This window comes from Mustela erminea, chromosome 19 (assembly GCF_009829155.1).
Source record: "Mustela erminea isolate mMusErm1 chromosome 19, mMusErm1.Pri, whole genome shotgun sequence".
NCBI lineage: Eukaryota > Metazoa > Chordata > Mammalia > Carnivora > Mustelidae > Mustela > Mustela erminea.
Genome location: NC_045632.1, coordinates 52,311,437 through 52,330,362, shown reverse-complemented (window position 1 = coordinate 52,330,362; position 18,926 = coordinate 52,311,437). Strand labels below are relative to the sequence as shown.

General features: G+C 47.4%; 1 protein-coding gene across 1 annotated transcript in view; it reads left to right on the top strand.

Annotated features, from left to right (window-relative positions):
- The window catches only part of MAF (MAF bZIP transcription factor), a 333,035-nt gene that overhangs the window by 312,995 nt on the left and 1,114 nt on the right, over positions 1–18,926 (top strand). The gene's annotated exons all lie outside the window — the stretch shown is intronic.

Genomic DNA, 18,926 nt, shown 5'->3' with positions numbered 1-18,926 from the left:
AATGCCAGTTCACCAAGTGCCTAATTTCACAAAGCTCAGCAAAGAAGAGTCAGTTACTGTGTCAGTTACTGAACCAGAATGGATTCAACTGGGTGAGCCAAGGGAGAAGCAAGTTTCCCGTGGTGCACGTGGGCATTAGCAAAGGGAAGTTGGGGATCCTTCTCAGTGGACGTGGGGTTCATTTTCCTTTCCCATTGAGATGCCGTCAGTTCCCAAATGCCTTTTCCTTCTTCAGCTGTTTTCCTTTGGACTCACTTTCTGAGCTTACTTCTGGTTCGATTGAAAGGTCACCGACTCCGGGAGGCCTTCCCTGACTCCTCATTCGAAAACAGTCCCCACCCCACCCCACCCCCAACTTCTCCATTGAGCTCTATCCACCATGATGTATTTTCTTCATAGCACTTATCACTCGCTGATATTTTCTTGTTATTGATTGAATTTGTTTGTTTATATACTCTGCCTCCTGTATACTGAATGTGAGTTCCATTAGAACAGGAGCCATCTGGGAGGCTAAGATGGTATCTGGCAGAGTTGGCAGTCAGAATTATTGAAAGGTGGCTGGCTGGATGGGTGGATGGACAGACAGATGGGCATAAAAACTTCCAGTCTGGGTACCCTTCACTCTTTGGCATTTTCTCAGGCCAAGTACAGATGTTGACTTCCTATACTCATTTCCGTCCACCACCAGATAACTTTTCTACCCATCACATGTTTCAACCCATGTACCAACACAGCTACTAAAATTTAAAATTTTAGTATTAAAATTTAACCATTTCCTGTTGGAAATTGGATCTCCTCTCCAATTTCTGGGAGAGGTCTATGCCCTTTTTCCTCTCTTTTCTCACTAATAGTGAACTGAAGAACATATTGAAATATTTAAGTATAGCCACCAAATAAAACCACCCGGCAAAGGAAGGCAAACATAACAAAGGGGACTCGGACTTTTGTTTTAGAGGTCCAAATTCTGGGTGTCTGTGTGTGAGGTCAGTGTGTTTTTGGAACTGAGGCCCATGAGATGAGTGAGAAGGCCAGATGGTGGCTTTCGTATGATTTGTGCCATGACTCTTGCAAGTGGTGCGAAATTCAGACGGGTAAATGATTCCTCCTTAAAGATCAGACTACTCTTTAGATTTGGACAGTTCAGAGCAGTCGTTCACGAATTGGTACCCAGTGTTTACATACGGGTGCCCCTTGCTTCCCGGCAAACTGAGAGGGTAGAGGGAGAGAAGCACAGGAAGGTGCTGTTGGCTAGAGCAGGGCTGATGGGGTCGTGGGGGTTTTCCAGTGGGATGCGGAGGTTAGTCAAAATGGCACCACAGGGACAGACTGTGAGGAAGGTGGAGAGGAAGAAGAATCTGGCACATCTTGACAAGACAGAAAATTTGTAACTGGGAAATCCAGTCTACCGTTTTTTGTTCATTTTAAAAAAAGGTAGGATGGGGGCGCCTGGGTGGCTCAGTGGGTTAAAGCATCTGCATTCTGCTCAGGTCATGATCCCAGGGTCCTGGAATCGAGCCCCGCATCGGGCTCTCTGCTCAGCGGGGAGCCTGCTTCCTCCTCTCTCTGCCTGCCTCTCTGCCTGCTTGTGATCTGTCAAATGAATAAATAAAGTCTTTTAAAAAAAAAAAAAAGATTGTTGGATGGACAAGTGTAATTTGCTTCAGATGTCTGTTCAGCCTCCCCAAGTCAGTTTTTACATACAGCCTTCCCTCACTCACAGCCACCCTATGGGACCCCGAACTGCAGTGCCACCCCATGCCCCCGTGCCCTTGCCCTGCTCCCCCCTACAGTGTTTTCGCCAAGCAGAGCAGAAGGAGTCCTGGGCCATCCTTGATGACCCATTTCAAACAAGGATTTGGGCAAATCCTTTGCTGGACATTCTTGGACATGGCTTCATATGGCTCCCTGTGGCCTTCACACCCCCATAAACCTTCCCCCTGTGCTGACATAGTGTGCTTAAAAATCGCTCTTTCCCTCCAGCCCTTAAAGAGCAGGGGCTCTACTTCTTCAGCCCTACCCACTTAGCCCCTTGCCCCTGGCGCTGCAAGGCACCGAGTCACCCATTTGTTCAGTCAGTAGGTAGTTTTGGAGCACCTGCCATGTGCCAGGACGATTCTGAGTTCCGGGGTTTCAGCAATAAACAGAACAATTGTTGGAGGTCCTCCCGGGTTTCGTTGGCTGTTGAGGACAGACAGCAAGCAAGTAGTCCCCACTCTCCCCACCCCCGAACATATGCACACAGGTGACTGCCAGTTGTGAGACTGCTGGGAGGACATGAGCAGAGTTTGGGGCTTAGGGCTACCTGGGCAGAATGGTTCAGGAAGGCCTCTTGGTGGAGGTGATGGGGTTCATTCCAGACTGAATGGCGGGCTGTTTGTTGAGAGTCTAGAATTCACTTCCATTCACCAGCCTGGTATGGGTATGAGTAAGGACCCTGTCCTTCAGTGCTTTGGCATTTGAATTTTGGAGCTTTGCTCACTGCAAACCAGAGAACTCTGCCAGCAGCCTCCACAGTGGGGGAGCATGTCATCCTGGTTTGTCCAGAACTTGCCCAGTTATAGTGGGATGACCCTGGGTTCCAGGAAACCCCTCAGTCCCAAGCAAACCAGGGTAGTCAGTGACACTGCGTAAGAGTGACCAGACATCCCTCAGTTGCCCCACAGGACACGGGAGCACTAGACGGTGGGGAGGCATGCAGATAGCTCAGATGGGCAGAATTTCAGAAGCAGCGAAGGGAGAATGCAGTAGAACATCGAGTTACAAGATCAGAAGCTACAAGCCAGCATGGCCTTGACTGAACTTTTCAGTTTTCAGTGAGACAACACGCACGGACACATGGCCAGAGTGGCAAACCACAACAGGGTTTTGTGACCCAGGGAGTGCCTGTGAGAAGCCAGGCCGAGAAAGGTACCCAGATCTCCTGGGCCTCTGGCCAGCATGGTCAGGGCAACAGGATGTGACAAGATGAGATTGCATCTGCACTGGGTTCCCTCAGAGCCCTCACTTCCCTTGGTGACCACCTGCCTCACGGGCTCAGAGCAATCACGGCCAGGTCCACAGAAGAGCCTGAGGAACCAGGGGTAGGGTGGGAAGGTGGGGTCAAGCTCAGATCCAGCCTCCCCTGTGAGAAAGAGATCCGGCCTGCCCAGAGTGGCCAGGTTAAGTAAAAATAAAAAACACTCAGTTAAATTTTAATTTCAGATAAATTGCTGATGTGTGTGTGTGTGTGTGTGTGTAAGTATATCCCCTATTGTATGGGGCATACTTACATAAAAATATTTATTGCTTATCTGAAATTCAAATTAAATTCAATGACTTGTATTTTAATCTGCAACCCCACTGCCCATTTCCAGAGCAGCATTCTGCCTAGCACTGGTCCCGTTACCACCTCCCCCCACCCCCACCCCCAAGGCATGAGGCCCCAGATGCAGGAATACAGTTTGGCAACAACAACACTAAGTGTTACATTTTAGCTCAAATGCACAGAGTAGCCCAAATTTCATTTTCTCCAATACCTGGTCACAGACTTTTAAAAGAAATAAACTGAGCATTCAAAATAAGCCAAAAAGAGTGGATTATGGTGCCCTGGCTCTATCAGATACAGTGGAAACCTAAAAGTTAAGAAGAGAGGGTACCTTTCTCCAGGAGCCTGGAAAGAAGCATGAAGGCTCCACCGTGACCTCTCTTCCAGCCAGGGGCAGCTCCCACTCTGGGAGAGATTGGTTTGCAGCTACAAAGCTGCCTTCAGGGCTAGTGGAGGCTAGATTTTGTCTAAGGGGACCAGAGGCAAGAGTGGCCTGTCACAGGGGACTCCTGGAAGGAAGAACCTCGGACTGGCTCAGGCTCAGGATCCTTTAGTGAGGACTGCGGGGCACATTCCAGAAGCCACCAGCTGTGCACAGAGGCAGGAGCAGAACGTGAAGGGAGGATAGTCCAAAGTGGGAAAGGGTGATAGAAACCAGGGCAGGGGAGAGTCAAGCAATGAAGACTCATTGTCACAAGTCACCAGTGTGGGGTGCAAAGACCGCGGCCTGTGGGGCCATCTCACCCGACCAGTGGTTCTTAACTGCAGGGGGTGGGGGGGCGGGCAGAGAGAGTGCCCCTTAAGGGACATTTGGCAACATCTGCAAACATTCTGGGGTTGTCACAACAGGGTAAGTTGTCGCTGCTGGCATCTAGTCACCCAGGCCCCCGGATACAGCTCAGCACCCTAGAATACTCAGGACAGTTCCATACACGGAAGAATTGTCCAACCCAAGGCCTCTAGTGCTGAGCTTGAGGAACCCCAGGATAGACTGAATGGCGTAAGGACAACACCGTTCCTTCTCACGAGTGGCCTCTGAGTCCTTGGAGTGTCCAGGTCCCCCCCGTCGTCCCCCGAAAGCCCAGAAGATGTGCAAAGGAGAACCACCCCTAAGCTGGAAGAACTGTGAGAAGTGAGAATTATGGGGACGGGTATCCTCCAACCAGTCATTCCCAGTGGTTCCTTTGCCAAAGTGTATGCTTATTAACCAATTACAGCAGAGATTTACAGAGTGGAATTACATTTTCATTTAAGAAGGACCAACACCATTCCCTTCCAAGCCACTAGCAAATTCTGTGGGGCTTTAATGTGACCAAAGACAGAGTCAGCCTAATAGAGCCTGGGTGTTAATGGGCGCTTGGGATTTATACTTTAATTGTCTGCATGGCTCCCTGTCTCACGGAGGTATTTGTCTTGGTACGTGGACACCAACAGCGTGCTATAACATTACACACAGGATTATGAGGGTTTTTTTAATTATTATTTCATCTGTAATTATAGGCAAGATCAGTTTATTATTTAGAAATCCTTGAAAACATTTTAATTGAAATGGTCAGTGGCCTTTAACTGACCCTGTCTTAAAATACACCCTGGCAACCGAAGTGTGTTCAGCTCCCGGGTTAATAAGGAGAGTCTCTGTTCTAAACCAAATCATAAGCATTATTTAAAATTTTGGATTTGAGGTTTTTTGGTTTTTTATTTTTTTCAGATTTATGGCACAGTTGAAATGAGGTCAAGTAGAAGCACTAAAGAATTTAATTAGAAATGTCCTCGCATGCTCCCTATCGCTGTAAACCTCACATAGGTTGTCCCTGGAGGGCTTGGAGTCATTGGAGATGGCATGTATTTTTTTTTTTTTTAACTCCTAATAAGAAGGAGCTGCAGTCTGCTGCCACGGGTTCAGTAGGGAGAAGAGGAGAGGTGCCTGGAGACACCAGGCATGGTCTGCTCGGAAAAAGACTAGAGCCCCTCATGTGGCCTCAGGGCCAGGCCTCAGCAAGAGCATTCATTAATTTATTGCACACATTTCCCGAGCATTTTCTGTGTCTCAGCGCGGTGCCAGGGGCTGGGAGCCCCGGGCTGAGTTGCGGTGGATGTTCTCATGAGGAGCTCATGAGTGAATGCGGCAAGCAGAAGGACTGGTCCGATGACACAGAACAGCACCTTTGCTTCATCCTAGAGAATGTGCAGGGATCGATGGGCCCCAAAGCCTGGGAGGCTGCACTTGCCTGGGGAATCCGTCAACTGGCAGGCTTTGCCCAGGATGTGGGTCTTGAAGCATGCACAGCTGGGTGGACCTGGAGGTGGGGCGGTGGGGAGGGAGAGGCGACCCCAGGTAGAGGAGCCACCCGTGCCGACACACGGCTGGGCCGCTGTACCAGAACCATGCGATGTCCTGGCATTGCTCTGACCAAGAGGGCCAACTGGGCCTGTGAGTTATGGCAGGGAGAGATGCCAGGAAGTGAGTGATCCCATTTGAAAGATGCTTGATTCAAAGATCTTCTTCTACTTGTTGAAGCCCTCTCTGGAACCCCACCAGCCAAGGGTCCGGCTAGGATGGGCTGCAGAAGTGTCGGTTTTGGGACCCGGCTGGGCTTCCAGTTGTGTTCTGGGGCAGTAGTGCTGGCATTTCTGAGGACGGCATCTGGGGAGAGAGCCAGGAAGGACACCTGGGTTCTGGGGAGGCTTGACTGACAGTAGGGAATGGGAGAGGGTGCCTCTTGCCCTTGACTTTGCAGCCGAACCCCACTGTCAGCAGAGTTCATACGGTGGCCACGTCACGACTGTGCTTATGCTAGCACCACTTACTGAGTACCTGGGGTCCTCCGTGTTTTACTCTATTATTATTTAACCCTTATAACAGCCTGTATGGTCAGGTATTTCTAGAGGCTGACCTTCCCTCCGCAGTACTGCAGTGAGGAATTACCAGCCATCACCAACTAAATTCATTCCTTGTAACTTACCCTAGAGAGTCACCCATGTGGGAAGCAGCTTGATGCAAATCAAGGCTCCCAGAGCAGCTGCCCCAGTGGCTTTCAGTCGGAGGCTCACATTTGGCAAAAAATCTGTTTTCTTTTTATACTGTATGGGGCTTCTCTCCTGGGCTTACATTCCCATGGGCCAAGCATCCTCCAGAGTAAGTGAGATAGAAGTGAATTGACTGCCAGTTACTTTCAGGATTTCCCCAAGGCATCCCAAAGTAAATTTTGCTTATGCCACATGTATCAGTCAGCTTTTGCTGCATAACAAACCACCCCCAAAATGCAGGGCCTTAAAGCAGCAATCATTATAATTGCTCACCTGTCTGTCTGTAGGCTTGGGGTCAGCTGATTCAGGCTGGGTTTGGCTCCAGGCTACGGCCTGGGTTCCTGTCTACTTTGTGTGGCTCTCATTTTCCTCGGAATAGTGCTCCCCAGGGAGCACTTACCTCGTGGTGAATGGCCTAAGTGTAAAAAGGCACATCTAGCAATGCAAGAGCATTTCAATTCCCTGCTCGTCTGTCTGCTCTTATCCCACTGCAAAGCAAGTCACATGGCCAAGTTCTTAATGAGACTCAGATGGCTGCATTGCCTCTTACCCATCTCTGGCAGGACTGGCATAGGCACTGAGTGGGGTCTTTATCTGGGGGGTAGTATGAGCTAGCCCTTCGCTGGGCAATTGAAGGCAGGGGCTGTCCCTGCCTGCTTTATGCTGGGACAAAGGCACTGACTTTTGTCAGTTGGTATTTTCAAGCTTGAGAAACACAACTGTGGCTCTTCCTTTGAAAGAATCCTGAAGCAGACTTTAGCAAAATAAGTTGCTTTGCTAGATGAATATAACTCTTATTGCATTTGAAAAATAAATGTGCACTAAAAGTAATTAACGCATGTTAGTTCATGAATAATACACTATTTTACAACTATTTGCCGAGCATAATGAGACAAGCTACTAAATTGACAATGAATGCTCTATTATGTGATTGCCAACTGTTTTATAAGATATTGAACATATTCATTTCTCCTGCCATCATGTGTATTGTCAAGCTATTGCTTTTTAATAAATTAATTTTCCAGACATCCCTGGGGGTCTTTGTTTGAAATCTGGCTGAGGGCAAAAAGAAAGTTAATTGTGTGGTCCGTGCTGAACTCCCCTTGTCTGGCGGCTCACAGACAACTGTCACAGTGGGCAGCCCCGGAGTAAACACTGCGTGGGGCGCTCGAGTGTGGGAGATGCCACCACAGCCAGGAGCGGTGTGGGAAGAACCAGCAGTGCCTTGAAAATGAAGAGGGTGCTTCTGATCCATTTCTTGAAATATCTAATGAAAGCAAAAATGAGCATTCGATCCTATTCTATTCTATGAGCCTTTTTCTTGAACCTGCTTGTCTACTATTTTTCTAATGTCAGTGTCACTTTTGATGGGGGGTTTTCCTGGCTTCCCATCTCCTCCCAGTAAGGCAGAGCTGGGTCCTTTCCACTGGATCCCACAGTGCCTCTGCTCACTTCCATCAGAGCATTCGTCATGACGCCTTCCTCACTCATGCTGCCCCGGGTGCAGGACTCTGGAGGAAGTAGCTGCCCCGATCCCCATAAACAACCCCTTGGGCGATTACAGAGCCCCGTGTCCTGTTGCCCCCTGCAGTTGTGCGAGTCTACAAATGGCCAGTTTATGGATCTGTTTCCGGTTCCTGGTCTGAGTTCTGGGGTTAACCCATACGGGAGTCCTGCACCTGTGTTTCAGGTATTAGATGGGCCCGATGTTAGGTGCTTCACAGTTGTTTGTTCAGTGACTAAATGACCCATCCCATAGATGTGTTTTCCTGTTGTTTAGGCAAAGATCCTTCTTTGTTGCATCAAAAACCTGGGTGGGTAGTTGCTCATTAAGCATGGCCTGTCTTTATGGTAACACTTTTCCAGGTATTATGAACTGGCATGTTCTTTCCGGGACTTCTGCCCTGTCTGATCCTATCAAGTGCAGGGGCACTTTCGAAGGAAATTTTAGTTGCTTTCAGGAAATAAATTTGTTTCATAGAACAAATAACTTCAGATGCGTATTTACTTGGGCGTTTTGATTTTTAATTATCTGTTCTCTAACCAAACTTCACCCAAAGCTTATGTGCCACGGGGGCAAGGCGGGAAGGGCATAAACCCCAAGCTCCCTGTCTCATAGTGGGTGAAGCCTGTTTCTAGAACCGTCTCTGTGAACTTCTCCATGATCTGGACTGGGATGTTGGACTGTCTGGGGGCCCTAACTTCTTTTCTTTAAACACTAAGGGAATTGTCAAGTTGATAGGGAACACCCAAATTCTGGAATATTATACCGGCGTTACCAAAAGTGGCATTAAGCACACAGAAATGTTCTTGTAGAAAGTTTGCAAAGTATGTAAGTTTCTCAAGTTAAGTGGGAGGGAAGGAAGGAAATGTGCTTTTATTCATATCTCTCCGCGTTCATCTCTTGCAGGCACAGCCATGTTAATAGACCACAGTGTATTTTCTTTGTGTTTTTCATGTGTATACTGTCTCCATAGCTATATTCACATTTTTATAATATTTGTTTTCCTGTTTTCTTCTCTCTGCAGTGTGTGTCCTCCCTTTACCAGTGGGTTGGAGTAAACCGATAGAAAGATAGGCGGGCTGATGCCTGATAACTAGACAGCCAATGACATGTAGATACAAGTCACACTTGAATCAAATGGGCAAACAAGCATTTTCCCTTAGTGCTTGGTGCTGAGACCGCGGTCTTCCGCCCCAGAACGTAGGTCATTTTATTTCCACTTCTTCCGATTTTCAGGACCTAGACTGCACTCCCATAGGACTTCCTTTAGGTACGTATCTGATTTTAGGCTAAAAGATAAAATGCAGCAAGAACTCGTGTCCAGTTTTACCCCCAAAACCAGGTCAGCATACCAAAATGGCAGCATCTCCCTCCCCTGTCCTTGCCTGGGTCATTAACAGTTGCCCCCAAAAGCACTGGGCTTTGGAGACATCAGTACCCCGTCCCAGAAGAGCGCACTGGCAAAGAGCCAGCCTGGGGGCCTCTCCAGCTGAGCCGCCTCCTCTCTGGACGGCATATCCAGGTGGGAACAGTGGCTTGGCTGTTTTGTCGGGTCTGCCTCTAAGCTCTTTTTCCCCATTTCCAGAGGCCAAGCTAATGTGACTACACAGAAAAACATGACATTTCTTATTTCCATTGCTTTTGGGGTGATTTTAAAAATAAACATTTGAACCAGACCCGCCTGACAAACTTCAGTCAGCATTCGACAAGGGGGGATCGTAAATTTGGGGCAAAGATACGGACAGAATGCAGCCCTACCCCCACTGAACGAAAGAAGACACTCCTGAGGAGAGGTGGGCGCAATCCAATGTGTGCTTGACTTGCCCCCAAATAAAAGGGTGGCCGAGGATCTCGGGGGCCCCTTTTGCTGTTACATAAGTGCAATTTATTCAAACAAAGGGGGGGCTGTCATTTTAGAATGTCCCATTCCGAAGGGACGCTGCGTGATGGGAAACGGACACCCGCTGCACGCCCGGGCGCCAGCAATTTCCCCGCCTCATTCATTTCTTCCGTCTCTAAAAGCAGCCGTGTGGAGTGGGCATGTTCAGGGCAGCCTCTTTGTAAACCAGAGAGGCACTACTTCTTGCTGATGGTTGATCAGCGGTGGTCCTGGGATGTGTCCTGTGCTCATTTCATTGTAATGCAGGGATTCTCTGGGCCGTAGCATTCTTCAAAGTCCATGGGCCTGTTTTCACAGATGATAACACTAAGACTTGCCCCATTTGCTCAAGGCCACCAGCAAGGCCAAGGCAGGGTCAAGGCCAGCCTTCCTGTGCCTGACGTCGAGTCCAGCGCTCAGACATGCTGTGAAGCTCAGTGTTTCCTCCTCAGTCATGTCTGTGAGTCTGTCTCCTGCACGTCCTTTCTGCCACGTCCAGTGGTGCCCACATCAACAGCCCCTTAGCAGGCCACGGGACAGACGTCATGGTCAAATTAGGGTGCTAGAAAGAGCTTCCTCTGACATTACCTCCTCCTGCGCCCATTCCTCAGAACGTTTCTGTGCGATTCAGTTCTAGGAAGTTAACTGCTTAAGAACCAGGGATGTTTTCTCAAGGCAAGAACTTTTCTGCAGATTCGCTCAGCAAGCATGTGACTGGATGCTAACATTCTCGCTGGGTGACTGATGTTTACCTCTCCAGAATAGAGGGTTGGTGTAGTGCTAAATTTTATTATAATTCTTTCCCATAAGCAACTATCCTGCAAATTGATAAGAGCTCCTTATAATTAGATGGCGGTGCTATGTGGTTATCACTGCATGTGGAAGGGCTCTAAAGATGGAGTTAAATTAATACGCAGGCGGCAGCCAGCTTCGGAGTCGCGGAGCTCAGCTTGTTCTGAGAACAGGCGAATCTAGGACCACTCTCCCCACGAGGTTCGGACCAAACCTAGCACTTTACAGTTGGAAATGGAGAGGAGTTCCATCAGAGATATCTCCATCAGGTGCCTCGTGCAGCACCAAGTTCCTGCCCCACGCCACTTCTCTGCATGGCGCACGGGAGACCCCAGGGCTCGAGCAGCTCACCGATGTCCTCGCTCCCCTGTCCCCGCATGGATGAGGAGCCACATGGCCTCTGGGCAGTGCCCCTCACTGCCTGAGCACTGGGCCCTGGTTTCAGGTTGTTCGTAATTTTCTGACACTTCTATGGCTCTTGTGCTCTCCTCTGGGGCTGGCCATTCTCTCCGAGTCCGGAGTGAGCTCCACTGACAATGGAAAGGGAGCTCTAACTGCAGGTGTAGGGTTGGGGCAGGTGTTCAGTAGACCATCAAGGAGATGTCCTGCAAGACGCCCGTCTTCTAGATGAACCTTGGGTACCCACAAGCCCCTCCCCTAAAAGTTGTTACTGTCACTGCTGTGTCCACGGCTCCTCCAAGCCTTGTTCCCAAAAGAGCAGGAGAGTTATTCCGGCCAGTGAGGGGCATGGGATTTAAAGTTCAAGTCACAAAAATTAAAAAAAAAAAAAAAATTTTTTTTTTACCTGCTTCTATGAACCAGGTGCTGAACAAGCCCTTCATCTTCGTAAGTCCCCGGGCCTGGGGGCTCCAAGGAGGCAGATGACGCCCCAGGGTCATTCAGCTGGGAGGGTGAGGAGCGAGACCGGGCTCATCTCGCTGGGCTTGCTCTACCACTTAGATGCTTTCCCCAAGGACATCTCTGTCCTCCCGATCCTCGGTGGTCCGCTCTGGTGTTACTCACCTTGTGCCAGCTCAGACCCAGCGCGACATTGCTGGAAGGAGAAAATGGGGTGCGCTTGGAACAGCGGCGAGGGTCGCCGCGCTCACCGGAGTTGGTCAGTGGTCCTCCGGCTCCGGTTCCCACCGAAGTGGACCCCGGTGGGAAGCCTAGGAGGGACTGCAGGCTGCGCCCATCCTCCACCCGCCGCACCCCCACCCGGGCCCCCGAGCAGCTGGCTTTGGCTTCGTAGTTCAACCCCGGGAGAACCTGACGAGAAGGGTTTGAAGTTGGAGCCAAGGGTCAGAAAAGTGTGAGCAACCCGAAGCTGGGGTTTGCAGATATTTTCATGTCCAGATCCTTCTTTCAAGGGTTATTTTTTAAAAGATTTTATTTATTTATTTGACAGACAGAGATCACAAGTAGGCAGAGAGGCAGGCAGAGAGAGAGGAGGAAGCAGGCTCCCCGCTGAGCAGAGAGCCCGATGCGGGGCTCGATCCCAGCACCCTGAGATCATGACCTGAGCCGAAGGCAGAGGCTTTAACCCACTGAGCCACCCAGGTGCCCCCCATGGGTTTTTCGATGCTGGTATTTATTTAGTGTAACATAGCCTATGTGACTTTACTTTTCTAACAGCATTTAAAAAACAAAAGTTACATTAGCAGAGATCAAATGGATAGACAGAATCGATACTTCGCCTCGTCACTGAGTTCAGGCTCTAGCAAGCAATAATAAAATGAAAAGTGAAAAGGGGCTTGGCAAATGGCTCCTACCGGTTGGGTTCTGCGCGAGCCGGCTACGGAGGCTCAAGGTTAGCAGGAGTGCACTGAGCTGGGGGGGTTGAGGAGCAGAACAGTTGGAGCTTGTGTTTCAGCCTTGGCCGAACATCCAGCTCTGGCAGAGAGAAGGCTCGTGTGGGGCACTCACCTGGCCAAAGCCACAGGGAGGGGGTGTCTGTGCACACACGCCAATGAGAGGCATAAATCAGCCAGCGCCACTTATTTTAAACAGTGAAGTGACCAAAAATAATCTACCTGCTTTTATTTTTCCTGTGTACTTCGTGCCACGCAGCCCTAAATTCCCCACCCTGTTCTTGTGAAACTAGAAAGAGGTTCTGTTTGTGTCACTATGTCAGCCTCAGAGAACCTTCTGGAGCATCAGTTACTGGGCTCGATCAGCCCACAGCTGCACTCCAATGTATAGGGAAGCCACTGGGCAGGTCCGTAATCGCTGGCATGTTTCGTCTGTCTTTGGAGAACTTCTGCTTTTTTAAATGTGGTAGGACATACTTTCACTGTAGAAAATGTGGGAAATGCAGATAAGCATAGAGACAAAAAGTCACCTACGTTTCCTCTAGCCAGAGATAACTATTATTAAAACCATTCAGTCCCTTCTCGTCATACATAATTTATATGTGCCACAGTACAAATTTACATTTGTTTAACAAAAATGGGATCATACCCTATAAACTCCTTTATAACTGGCATTTTTTCACCTAATCTGTTAAAACATCATTTTAGCCAATTACATTTCTTCCACGACATCATTTCGTGGTAATCCAGGAGAACTGCCTCCAACTCTGGGACATTTCAACTCAGTTTTTTAGCATCATTATTATTAATTAGTATTATTGCTTTAAGAGAAACATTTCTCCACCTGTGTTCTGGAGAACACTATTATTTGTATTAGTATCTTAAAAAACAGAGTCCTGTGTTCAAGGGTTTTGGGGTTGAACGTCATTAAATTGTTTTTAAAATAGGACCTTTCAGATCCATTAGTATGCTAGAGTGGTTTTTGAATTCCAAAGCTCTCGTTACCTCTGCTCATACGCGCACACACACACACACACACACACACCACCCACCCACACACACACACTCACACACACACACACACTGCTATCACCCGTTCAGGCTAGAAGAACTGTCCTATTTTAGGATTAACATTTAGAACTTGAATTTCTGGGTCAGACGGACTGGTTTGTATTCCTAATAATGCTCACTATAATTTCATTTTAAATAGTATTTATTATTACCAATAGTACCTGTTTTTTACACTGAGATTTGACATATCAGGATATAGGCATATAAGTCTATATAAACCTAAGTGTGATTGTTGCTGTTTTTCTGTGTCTTTTATTTCTATGTTTTGTGAGTGCTGAAGCTCTGAAGTCTGGGAGAATTTTCGGAGCTATATGCAGGCTTCCAGAAGGTTCAGAATCTTGTTTAGGAAAAATGGTGATCTGACTGAAAATTTTCCTAAATCATCTAGAAGTATCTGGTCAGTCTCTCTCCCTGAGATGGGTTTGGATGCAGCTGCTTGAAGGAGGGAAAAGCCAAGTGCTTGATCATAAAGTCCTTCAAATCTAGGCCACACCAGGTAAAATTCCCCCAAGACCATGTCTAAGGGTGAACCCTGTCTCAGAGAACCACCCTGGGAACTGGGAACATTTCACCAACGTCGCCAAGAAAGTCTGCAAACTTTCTCCGTAGGTTCTTAAGCAGAACAGTTAGCGCTGTGACACTAGCGGGAGCCGGCAAACCCGGCAGCCCGCAGACGCAGCTGGGTTCTTTCACATTCAGCCTTTTCTGTTTCGCTGATGCAAAGCTCCTGCCCTCTCCTGTGAGCGTCCCATACCCCGGGACTTGACCGGGCAGCCCTGAGTGAGACGCGTGCTGCCAGGCGCCAGGCGGGCAGAGCATCTGGGGAAAACGAACCGGTCAGAGCAAGTGCACGTGGGTGAGAGCGCGCCGGCTCTTGCCGAGGAAGCGTCTTGGCAGAGGTTCAAACCGGCCACATGCATAGCCCAGAAAAGGTTGCCTGCCAGTGGCCTTAAAAATTTCCATATTAGTTTGAACCTGCATTCTCTTTGGGATCCATGTTATGGACATAACCAAACAACACACCCCCTGAAATGTTATGCCAATATATGTATTTTATTTACATGAACGAATATGGCCGTGGAGGAAGCTTAACTCTGATAACAGCAAGCAGATGCAACTATGGGGTATCTGTCCACTGAATGCAGGATCATAAATCTGGATAAAAGATTTATCAAGAATTTATTTAGTTTGAAACATATAAAACTGTACAGAGTATAATCACAACTCTAATGCTAAAACTGAAGAGATCGAAATACATTGTAAAGCACGTTTTTAAAAAGAGTAGGAGAAAAATATATCAGACTATTGGGCTGATTTTGAGTGGAGGGATTTGGGCACATTTGCTTTTCTGATTTTAGCCATTCTGACGGCGTGATGTGGGATCTCATTGAGGTTTTGATTTGTATTTCCCTGATGCTGAGGGATGTGGAGCACTTTTTCATGTGTCTGTTGGCCATCTGGATGTCTTCTTTGCAGAAACGTCTGTTCATGTCTTCTGCCCATTTCTTGATTGGATTATATGTTCCTTGGGTGTTGAGTTTGATAAATTCTCTATAGATCTTGGATACTAGCTCTTTATCTGCTATGTCGTTTGCAAATATCTGCTCCCATTCTGTCCGTTGTCTTTTGGTTTTGTTGATTGTTTCCTTTGCTGTGCAGAAACTTTTTGATCTTGATGAAGCCCCAGTAGTTCATTTTTGCCCTTGCTTTTGGTGATGTGTCCAGGAAGAAGTTGCTGCAGCTGAGGTAAAGGAGATTGCTGCCTGTGTTCTCCTCAAGGATTTTGATAGATTTCCATCTCACAATTAGGTCTTTCATCCATTTTGAGTCTATTTTTGTGTGTGGTGTAAGGAAATGGTCCAGTTTCGTTCTTCTGCATGTGGTTGTCCAATTTCCCCAATTGGGGAACCATTTGTTGAAGAGACTGTCTTTTTTCCATTGGATATTTTTTCCTGCGTTGTTGAAGATTAGTTGGCCATGGAGTGGAGGGCCCATTTCTGGGCTCTCTATTCTGTTCCATTGATCTATGTGTCTGTTTTTGTGCCAGTACCATACTGTCTTGATGATGACAGCTTTGTAATAGAGCTTGAGGTCTGGAATTGTGAGGCTGCCAACTTCGGTTTTCTTTTTCAACATTTCTCTGGCTATTCCCGGTCTTTTCTGGTGCCATATAAATTTTAGGATTATTTCTACCATTTCTGTGAAAAAAAGTTGATGGTATTTTGATAGGGATTGCATTGAATGTGTAGATGGCTCTAGATAGCATAGACATTTTCATAATACTTGTTCTTCCAATCCATGAGCATGGAACATTTTCCCATTTGTTTGTGTCTTCCTCAATTTCTTTCATGAGTACTTTATAGTTTTCTGAGTACAGATTCTTTGCCTCTTTGGTTAGGTTTATTCCCAGGTATCTTATGGTTTTGGGTGCAACTGGGATCGACTCCATAATTTCTCTTCCTTCTGTCTTGTTCGTGGTGTATAGAAACACAACTGATTTCTGTGCGCTGATTTTATATCCTGACACTTTACTGAATTCCTGTATGAGTTCTAGAAGTTTTGGGGTAGAGTCTTTTGGGTTTTCCACATAAAGTATCATATCTTCTGCAAAGTATGAGAGTTTGACTTCTTTGCCGATTCAAATGCCTTTTAGTTCTTTTTGTTGTCTGATTGCTGAGGCTGGGACTTCTAGTACGGTGTTGAATAGCAGTGGTGAGTGTGGACATCCCTGCTGTGTTCCTGACCTTAGGGGAAAAGCTCTCAATTTTTCCCCATTGAGAATGATACTCATGGTGGGTTTTTCGTAGATGGCTTTTATATTGAGGTATGTGCGCTCTATCCATATACTGTGAAGAGTTTTAATTTACATTTCTAATCAAAGCAGCAATATATTTTGTTTACCAGAAAATGATTCAGCAGTTGTTTCTAAGATCAATTGTATTTAAATACAATGATAGGATTCCCCCCCCAACACTCAATCTCATAAGTTGTATTTAAGGATATAGAGAAGGAATCAAACCATTTTCAGGTAGACTACTGATGGAAACCACACTTGTTCCGTTTAGAGAAGTCTAAACGAGTCTGAGTGTAGGGGGTAGAACCCGGAGGGATGAAGGTGGCGGGCAAGAGAAACCACAGACATAGTGGTTTGGAGACTCATAGGCTCAGTGAGATGAAATTTCTGGGACAACGTCACACAGGAAGTGGTGGCCCCAGGATTCAAGTGTTCTCTCATTGGTTTAAAGGGGACAGTGACATTTAATTCAAAAGCAGTGAGATTTAAAAGGACAAATTTTGCATGACGTCTTAGGAAGCACTCAGGAAACGGAACTTCATAAAAGTGGATCTTGTCATCTGGGGTGCCCATCCTCAAAAGAGCAATGGTCGTGACTCCAGAGAAGGACACGCTTCCCGTGGACATCACGCAGAGTCAGGAAAGCTGGAGGAGGCACACAGCCTCTTTCATCTGAATGAGTGGTGGAGACCTTCTATTTGCATAATCTGTGGGGAAAATTAAAGGCAGCTTTTTTATTCTTTCGCACTTGAGATGCAGCCGGGAGGGGCTTGCGAACAGACCAGCTCAGAGCTGGGGTCTTCCTGACTGGGGTGGCGCGTTTCAGAAGAGCAGACGGCCCTTCAGCTCGGGGGCTTCCCATGGGAGTCAAAACAAACCCGTGGCTCATTGCGTGGTTAGTTTTGGTCTTTACAGGGAATTCACACGGGGTCCTGGGGGCTTCTGTTGGTGATTGCAAGGGAGTCAGGGCATTCGATGGTTGAATAACGTGGTGAAGAGGTGGGATTGTGGTGGCTTTTTTTGGTCTTTTTCCTATCCAAACTGAATGTAGGCTCACCTGGACTTTCTACTCTAATTAAAAATTGTGAACTTGGTCCAGTGGGAAAATGAAAGACAAAGTGCTTCTGCCTTAAATAAGGAGACTGGCTGCTTGAGGGTATTTTATATAAATAGTTACAGACTCTGACAATGTGAAGTTAAAGTATGTAAAGCGCCTGGGTGACTCGGTTGGTTAAGTGTCTGCCTTTGGCTCAGGTCATGATCTCAGGGTCCTGGGATCCCGCGTCGGGGGTGTCCCTGCTCAGTGGGGAACCTGCTTCTCCCTCTCCAGAGCTCTGCCCCTCCACCCCAGTCCGCTCTCTCTCAAATAAATAAATAAATAAATAAATACTCTTTTAGAAGTATATGTAAAAAAACCTAAATAGCAATACCCAGTTGGGATGAGATTGTAAAAAACACAAACAAAAACAGAAACATGTTCTGCTGCTCGTACTCCTTCCAGACAGCATAAGGCGATACGCAGTAAGAGCCTAATAAGAGCTCTTGGACCCAATAGTTCCTTATCTGCAGATGTAAATTAACGGGAGGAAAAGGCTGTATATAGCATAAAGATGCTAAATGAGCCATTAGTTCTAACAGCAAAAACTAGAAATAACCTAAGTACTCCAACAGAAGAATTTCCAAACAATGACCAACCAGCAAGCCGATATATTCGGCATCTGGTAAAATTACCGAAATAAGAAAATTCGCGGGAGGAAAAAGGGAAAAGAGGGGCAGGCAACCAAATAGTTCTCTTTTTAAGAATCGCCTTTAGAGTTGGTACCTTAACACATCAAAAAGGCGTAATCCGGAGCAGTGTTCTGTGATGTCCCTTAGTATTCTGAAATGAATTCAACCAAACTAGCTTGGATGTGTTGAAAGGTGCACAGAGTTAACCCGTGGGGGAAGGGTTGCTATTTTAGAAGCTTTTTCATTGTAAACCTCTTTCATTGTACCTCCTGGTGACCAGAACTGGCAGCCGGTGAGCAAGGCAGGCTCCCTGGCCTGGCGCTGACCTTGATGAAAGTCATTGGGTCTCCTTCCCTGAAGTTCAAAACCAAACCCCCCATCGCCCCATGTTACACAGCAAAACCACAAGCCACAGCTTCAGTCTTGGCTGGGGATGCTTCCATTTCTTGTTTCCTGTTGTTTGAAGGGTCTCCCTCGACCAGCCATGGAAGTGAAAACTGGCTGCCTTTGGGAGGGAGAGCCGCTCACAAGAAAAGGGCTCTGGAGCAAGCGGCTCTCGCCTCCCGTTCTGGGCGGATCCCACGGTGCTGTGCCACAGCAGAGAACTCTGGACACGGAGTCCATCAGTTAAAGCTGGGGAAGCGAGGCCAGATGTAGACCCGTCGTCACCAGGACCCGAGCCTCGGGTCCTGGTTATGGTGGTGCTGGATAAGATGGCATGTATAGAAATAATTCGCCACGTTTCTACTCAGCGCTGGGCACTGGGAAAACAGCCAGGTCCCATGCCTGGGTACAAAACCAAATAATTTTCTTTGTAATTCACTCGTCGTATAAATTCAGTGCGTATATACCGCTGGTCTACAGGTTACCAGTTAAACAGCGCGAAGTAGCAGAAGGTGCATGGAGTGGAAGGTGAGGGACCCGGATTCAGATACTGACTCTGCCGCTCAGAGTAGCGACTCTCAATCAGTAGGTTTCTTTGCTTCTGTAAAGCTCTAGTTCCATCACGTGAGCAT